An 8,606-nucleotide genomic window follows, 5' to 3' on the forward strand; every position below is an offset into this window, starting at 1 on the left:
AATGACAGTCTCGAGAACGAGTTTGACTGGTTCGAACGGCGATCTCGGTGCTGTGCTGTTACATTTGATTAGGTCGCTGGTGCAAACGCGATTAGTCGCTCTTTTGAGCGCAGTCGCGACGGTAAGCGGCTGCGGCACGGCCATTTTGGTGGCTGGACGAAATTAATAAATACTTTTGTGTATCTTGAGGTAAGTATAATGTAACGTGTATAACAGATTTTTCATTGGTCACTTTGGTTTGTTGGAGAAAATTCACGAAATTTTTAGGCCGAAATGGTATTAAGATTAATAATAACTTTGATCTTAAAACGACTTTCAAACGAACATCAAAGTGATTTTTATAAATTTGGGAAACGCTATTTGATCGATATACTGACACGATACTTAGGAGATTTGTTTCCCAAACCAATTTATAGCCTTTAGAACATAATTATGTCCGCAAAAGTCGCGAAGGAATACATAAAAATGTCACCGCTGACAGAACACTATGCTGTACATCGATTCTCATGGAAACTACAGCAAGAAGAATGCGAGCGCCGAGTTTAGAAGCTATTTCCACGGAACGTGAACAAGAAAACACCGTAAAACGGCCCAAATGGTACTTCAGTCAATCACATCGTGAAGTAAAGCTAATAAATAATCAATTTATGTCTCGCAGCTGCAACTTCCAGCGAGAACTTCTGACCGATATAGTCTGTTGCAATCGTGGTCGAACGAATACGTATGACGTAACAAGTATTCTATGTGGAAAATTCGCGAGAACCTGCCCTGTTGCAAAAATTGATCGATAAAATTGCGCTCTTGGATTCTGACCGATACGTACTATACCTTAATTCTACGAAACCCACGTGGAATGCAACGTGGAATTTTAACACGTTATTAATCATCGATGATAATTTAATAATAATTAATAATAATCGATCTTGAAAATATTTACAAAACCACAGGAATTTATTGATTAGAATAACCAAAACGTTTATTCCTTTATTAATATTAAATCTACTGGTTTAAGATTTTTCTTCTTCCATTAAAAAATTATTGAAATTGTAGAAACCCTTTCTTAGGAAATGCTTCAATCAATTTTTTCGTTCAAGTATACATCGCGATAAAATCTTGGAGAGGTCTAAATATATTCTCTCCTGTAATTTAGCGCTCGGTAGGTTTAATATTAATATTCTCCCGACGCACCGTTGACTCATCTACTTAGCACGCTTATGCAACGCCGTCGAGAGATTCATTCAAGATGTCGATCGACCATTTGCCAAGTACCATGAACGACGCCGGGTCTCACCGAATGCGATATCGATCGCACGTATCTGGGAAAAAAAGAAGTGTCAATGAGAAAAAAAGGATTCCGTCCGAAGGACGCCCGCGCGCGCGCGCGCGTCTCCGTTATCTGGCTTCCGTCGGTGCATGTCAGAGGTGACCGCGCGAGGCTAACGGTTTCCCATGGTGGTAGAATGAGCCCGCGATACCGGAATGCAAGAGGCAAATCGAATCGTTGCACCCGGGCCCCCGTGTGTGCAGGTGCTCGTGTGCGCCGCGGCCGCGCTCGTGTGCCCGTTCGCGTGAGTCTCGCCGATCTCTGGGTAATCGGGCGACGTTCCATTTACGAAGCCGCGCTCGCTCGATTTCCGTCAACATCCAACCGCCTTCGGTCATCGATCCTGCGCCTCGTGTGCTCGACTCGTTCCATGACAGTACTTCCCAACCCTACGTGCCCTCGATTCCGACATTTATTTTTTAACCGTTTCGACGATGCTAGAACTCTTTTAATATCCTGCTTGCCCTCGATTTCGTTTATAATTTATTTATTGTAAACGAGCCACGTTAGCGTACATATGGCACGGAAGAAATTATAGTTGCAAGTAGATCCGCAGAGAATATGTCATTAACCAGTTCATGGAAAAACATGAGTAACAGTTTTCTTTCTGTAAAGGAATGAATTTTAAGAATTTTGCCATTTCTTATTCATTCTGTCGTTTACTTTATCTTTATTATTTTATTGCTGTAATTATGTTTTATAATATTATGATTTCTCGTGACTTCATTCGTCGTGCCATGAAGTATTACACGTATTCTGTTAGTAGTTTATAGAATGCGGATCTTTATGCAAGATAAAAAATAATAAAGTTAATTTTAAAAAAGGTAATTTGATCGAAATGTCTTCCTTCTTTTAGTCATTTTAATAAGTCACGCATAATTAAAAGATATCCTCTTATTCCAATTTGTTCACAATTTTGTATTTGACCTAGTTATTCTTGTCACATATGCATACAATCCGCAATTCCAGTAATATGTTTTCATTACATTTTCATCCTTCCCTCGATTCCATTCTTACACGCAGCCCATCGAAGAATATATGCTAAGTATATACTACGCCACGCACAGACCGTGTTTGCATGCAGCAGACGGTTCGGTGTCAACTCGGCATACGTAATGAGGAATCCATTACGTGGCATCCTCGTCCCGCAGCTAGACGAGAAACATTGTTCGCGTAGACCGAGTCTGGAAATTTAATTACAAACAATTTGTCCACTTTCAAACGGCAGACTCTGGAATTGCGGGGTTCCTCGCATTATTCCAAGCATCTCGGAGCAAGAATCCCTCTGTAATGGCATCTTTTAGACTAGACGATACTTCCTGCAATCATCGCGGTCTCTATTCAAAAAATAGAGAGTAAAGAACTCCTGGAACAACAGCTATTTATGTTCCTTAATTCTTTGAACAATAGCAACCCTTTTAAATACGTCAAATGTTCAGCTATTTGCTTTTTACGTAGAAAATCTAACTTATATAATTACAGAATAGAGGTTGTAAAATTATTTGAATAATATGCGAATAATTCTTGACCTTTTTCGTATTTCCGTAATTTTATAAGAGCATGTTTGTTCCGGTATATTCAGTATCAGTTCGATTTCAATTACTTGGTCTGTGGTCGCAGTGGATTCGATATCGATCTGTTCGACCGACGTTGATCTATCACGCACAATGGCTGTACAACATGCGAAACGCTAATGTGGAAGGAATAAGTCGAAAAAATATGAAGGAAAAAATCTGTATTCTTAGATTTATGAAATCTATACTCGACCTATTCATAGTTTTACATTAATTCACCTACGAATAAATTCTTATTCGAATTAGTTCCTATTCGAATGAGTTCTCATTCGAGTAAAATTTTACTCAGATAAATTCTTTCAGATTGAACATTTATTCGCTAGCGACAAATAAGATTTTATTCTTTACTCCTTGTCCGTTATCCGAATAAAATAATTCCAGAGTTTGGTCAAGATACTGTTATCGTCGTAGCTCCGTTGTCCTTTCGAAACGGCGATTGCGAACGACGCCGCGAACTACTTTCCAGGCTGTTTCGACGACTCTTTCGACCCTAATCGAGCCCAACATCTGCGTCCCGTCACCGGCTAAGACCACAATAGACGATTCATCATTAGCAGCACGATCCACGAAAAGAATCGCACTTGTTCGCCGCTTCCGCAGCTAATTCACAGCCTCTGGTGCCAGTGATTCAGCTGTTCCCCGAGCGGATTCGCACGGGAGAAAGTCGTGCGCGCGCGATGCGTGTGCACGATGCACGTCGTCCCTTCGCCGTTGTGTGTAAAAAAGACCGTACGGATCCAGGTCAAGGGCGTTCACGGTATCGATCGCGGCGTGGATCACCGTGACGTCCCGAAGAAAGTCGATCGATCATTGTCTTCGCCGCGAACGCCGCCGTACTTTTAATTCGGACGCGTTTTGCCATCATCGTCGGCCTTTCGAGCGTAGAAAGCCGTCGGAATTTCTAAAATTTCTCCTCCGCGTCTGCAAAATTCTGGCGGCGACGAAGAAACAACTAAATGTTATTAATTAATTTCTAATCGCATCCATGATTACTTTTTTACTTAATTTTCGAACGTACATTTATTGCGCACAAAATTTCGAAATGTTTGCAATACTGATGTGATGACTATATGAATAAAAATTAAATGATTTGATGTATATGTATTTTATAAAAATTATATTATTTGACTTATTATATGTTAACTAAATGCATCGTGAAGAATCGCTTACTAATAATTAAAAACAGGAATGTCACCGCAGGTTAAAGAAAAATCAATTTTCCCAACCGGCATATTTGTTCTAATAAAAATAAAGTTACTATTAATTTTTAGTACTGTAAACCTTGCCTAGTGCTTCAGCGTTTTAAACGCAGCATAAAAGCGGAAAGATACATCGTCCACGAACCTTGAAAAAAAAAATGAATCGACTGCGTGTGGCAAATGAGGCACAATGCATCTTGCACAAGATAAATACGCCATAAAACGTGCCTAAAGGCATGAAAACAGTATCCAGAGTGGGAAGTGCCCCGCCTGATGAATGTTCAACCTCCGGGCGAGACCCCTCCCAAAAAGAAAGGTCTTACAAAGATGAAAAATGTATGAAAGACCGCTTATCAGCCCACTCGAGGTATTCGAAGTTCCGCGATTCCATCGTATTGTGCTTTCACTCGGCTTGTTCCGAGATGCCCCGCCCTTCCTGCGATCTAAACTGTAAAGGTTGGATAATAGAATCGAGCGCAAGTGTTCCAGTGATGCAATCCGCCGTTGGAGGAGCCGTTTTCTGCTCCGAGACCGACCGGAGACTTCAACGCCGGACTGACGATCGCGCTTGTGCGGCCGTTGATGTCTCCGGGGCGACTTCGCGACGGTGCAATTTCGCTTGTAAATTAAATCTTACTTGATTGCAGGTTTTCCGAGAGGTGCGCGATGTAATCAACGTTTTGTACACTTGACCACTGACGCTTATTTACCACCGACGAAATTTATTTCGCATTTTTAGGCGACGGTCGCGCTTGTGCGGCCGTCGAAGTCTCCGGAGCGTCGATGTCTCCGAAGCGATATTCTGTCGATCTGAAGCGGTAATCTAATGGCGCTTACAATACTATTTTTCTTGAATATTAAATTCTACTTCTCCACAGTTTAATAAGAGACCATCCACAGTTTCAACATTTTGATTTGCAACGATGTAATATTTAAATTTTTAGTGGAAATGATAGGAAGCGGAGACAATGTTACACTTTTAGACACAAGTTGCCGCTACTAACGCGTATATAAATATAAAATAATTAATAAAGTATCCAATTAAGTAACCACATGGTATAATCGATTGTTAACGACAATTGTTAATGTACAATAATTCTTTCCTTGTTAAAAATTAACACGATCGTGATTTGGATCGAAAATCTCGACTAATGCTAAGCAATTTATTCAACCCGAATACCTCGTTTTTGGCAAAAATAATTGTAGCAACAAAAACTGTCGCGACTTTTATGATTGAGATACCGAAGCAGACTTAACAGAAAATCGGTTAATGGCCGTTGATCGTCGATTCGCCGAAGGAAACGTTCCCTTTAAATTATGCATTCGCCTATCCGAGTGGTTTGACACGCTAGCACGCGAGCTGCCGAGCGTATTACATGCTTCTCGCGTAGAGCACGAGGATCAGCAAGAGGGCAGAGAACTCGCGGCAGCTGCGTGTTCGTAGCCTGTCTGCGAGGACTCGTCTTTGCCTTCTCCTGCGAATATCGAACCCGGTTGCGCCATCGAAGACGTTCTAACTTGCTCGATAGCTGTCAGACGTTCGATACCGTTCCACTTTACAGACCGTCCTCTTCGGCGGTTTTATACACAGACGATAGGGTAATCACTACGATGTTATGTTTCAATCTGTTCCTTCTTCTAATTTCTGTTTAATTACAAGCTCCTTGTTGATCTGCGATAAAATCGTTACTTTTGAGAACTAACTTTTTCATGGATTAGAAAAATTAACAAAAATTACATAATCCTTCGAAATCGTAATTTTCTCTGCTAAATAAAATACTTGTCATTATTAGATAGTATGAAATAATAATACTTGCGACTGCTTTAAGAATTGACATACATAGATATGAAGTTTCAAATCGATAACTTTGTCGCTATCTAAATTGACGTTAAGCTTTTTTAACTTCTCCTTTCTGAATTCTCTTCGTTAAATAAAGTTGTTATTGCCATTATCAGAATGAAATAAACATTTTTTTGACTGCTCCAATAATTCATAAATATAACCATGAAGCTACAGATCGCTGCTCCTATCGGTGTGGTTCAGAAAATTTTACGAAGCCCAGCGCAGTTCCCCTAGTTTAACCTTTGCCATTTCTCTTTTCGCCAAGATTGATATTGTTGCTAGAAGTTGCACAGCTCGAGATCCACGATACAGGATCGCTAGAAAGCAGTTCGAGGGAAAGCCGATCGTAGGAAAATTAAACGGTTTCGGGAAATCATGGGTCGATAGCGATAATCGACGTCCTCGGGGAGCGTCCGACGGCCATCGAGTGAAAGTCGCGCGTCTAAGGCTGGCCGTCGCAGAGACAATGACGCGGGAAACGCGGGAAACCTATTTAATTACTATAGTTGGAAGAAAGAATGATCGCGTTTATTCTACGAGCGTGTTTTCTGTTACCGGAAGACAATTTTGGACTGCACGCGAAGCTTCTTCGCGCGACGGAAGTTGCGCAATCTCAGAAATCATTATTTTATGCATCACACTTTTCTGAAACGAGTTCCTAAACTTCAAAAGTTCTCTTCGATACCGTGAGATTTTGCTTCGATTTATAGGATAATAGAGGCGATTGCTATACTTATAATTTGTCTTTAAGCAATGACACATATTAAATTCTTTTATTAAAAAATCGAAAATTCAAGGTATAATTCATTTTATATTTATCGAATACGAAATATTATATATTTTATTCGAAAATAAACGAAACGAGAGAATTTAATAATGCCTTATTTAATAAATATAAAATTAATTATTTCGCAAAGGGACAGCAATTGGGCGATCACCAGTAACCGGTTCCATTGCCCTAATTTACTAAATTCGCGACCGCTCTTTCGATGAAACCGATCGCCTGGATCTGTTTCATGCTGTGTTCGTTGCTTGACCGATCGTAGGATAGACGAGGCGCAGGAATGCGACGTGAAAGGCGACGATCGATGCATTATCCTTGTAGATCTCTTCCCGGTCGTTGTTTTTCCAAACGATCGAATAACGCCAATAACAAAGACGTCGCCTAGCTCGGCGTTCGCGTCGAGAATTATAAAGGACGCGGTACGTTCACTCGCATATTCACGGTACCGTTAACCAGGTTACCTCGCGAGCACGACCGTTTATGAGAGTCCGGCGATCCTCGCTCACCATCGCTAACGAAAACGTTGCGGCGCCGCGTTAAAAATCGGTCTATCAATCGATCCTAAAATTTGGTTCAAAGTGGTCGATTATTCGCTCGTCGAACGGTATTTCTTGCTACAAGTAAAGCCACTTATTAGTATACTTTATTTCCTCGACACACGATTTGCTCCTTCGCAATTCCTACTTGTTCGAAATATATTATGCCAATTGCTATTTTACAGTCGAGTCTTTTAAGTAGGTGTACACTTTGCTTCCCGACAGCTATCATTTTCTTGTTAAACGTTCCGTATAATTGAACGATCTTATGAAACGTTTCGCGGTTAACGCAAGTTTCTTACTGCATCCAGCGAACGCGCCGCGTTCGTTCGCGATTCCGCGGTGTTGGAACGAAACGATGTCAGTTTCTTCTCCGCGAAACAGATGCGCCGTTCGTTTTCCAATGATTAACATAATCTCATTACCCACACTTTCTCATTACCTACACAAATTACCATCGCCAATACTTTTGTGAATGTCCAACGGGCCGCCTCCCACGAGAGATTAACCGGCAACACGATCCCATTCGTCCGAGCTTCCGCAGTCCGGTTCTTGGAAAGGACATTTCAGCCCGAGTTTCGACCGAAACGGAACACGGCAGCATACGGTCCCCCCCCTCATCTCCCCGTCGCCACTCGCGGTGCACCCGATCGGCTCACCTGTCCGGCGGCGACGCGACGCGTTCCTTTCTCCGTTTGAAATCGAGACCGTCTCGCGGAGAGCAAGGAATCGCTCGCCGGAGCGTTGCGCGGATAAATCGCCGAAAACGGAGACGAGAAGGGAAAACCTAATTTGCGGTTAGGTTGCTGGCGGGCGCCCCCGGACGATCCTCGCGCGCACGTGTGAACGCCGAAACGGGAACGAGCGAGTTCGCGTGGGATCGGTCGCGCGGATAGAAAGTCGCCCGCTCGCGCGTTGCGCAAATTAAAAGAGAGGCCGGAGGAGTAACAGAAAGATTACCAAGCATCGCCAACGACGTAATTTAATTAAGAGCGACGCCGCTATTCAAAGAGAGCAAGAGAATCGGGGAAGGGGGGAGAGGGAGGGAGGGAGGGATGGCGCAACTCGCGCGAGAAGATTCGAAGTCGAGCCGAGCCGATGCCGAAGGACGCGGGGTCTCTCCAATTACGTGGATGCAATTAAAAACGTCTACGTTCGAGATCTGACAGTCCAACGGCTCTGTGATCGACGCGTTTCCGTTTCATCTAGATGCAATTAGGCTCGTCGACGGTACTTTTGCTAACTCCTCGGCGAGCTAATGTTTCTCGTGAGAGACCATCGCTCGGTTACTTTTCGAGATTTCGCTGTGCAAAAGATACCATAAATTGCAGAATATGTGCATAGTT

This window comes from Augochlora pura, chromosome 4 (assembly GCF_028453695.1).
Source record: "Augochlora pura isolate Apur16 chromosome 4, APUR_v2.2.1, whole genome shotgun sequence".
NCBI lineage: Eukaryota > Metazoa > Arthropoda > Insecta > Hymenoptera > Halictidae > Augochlora > Augochlora pura.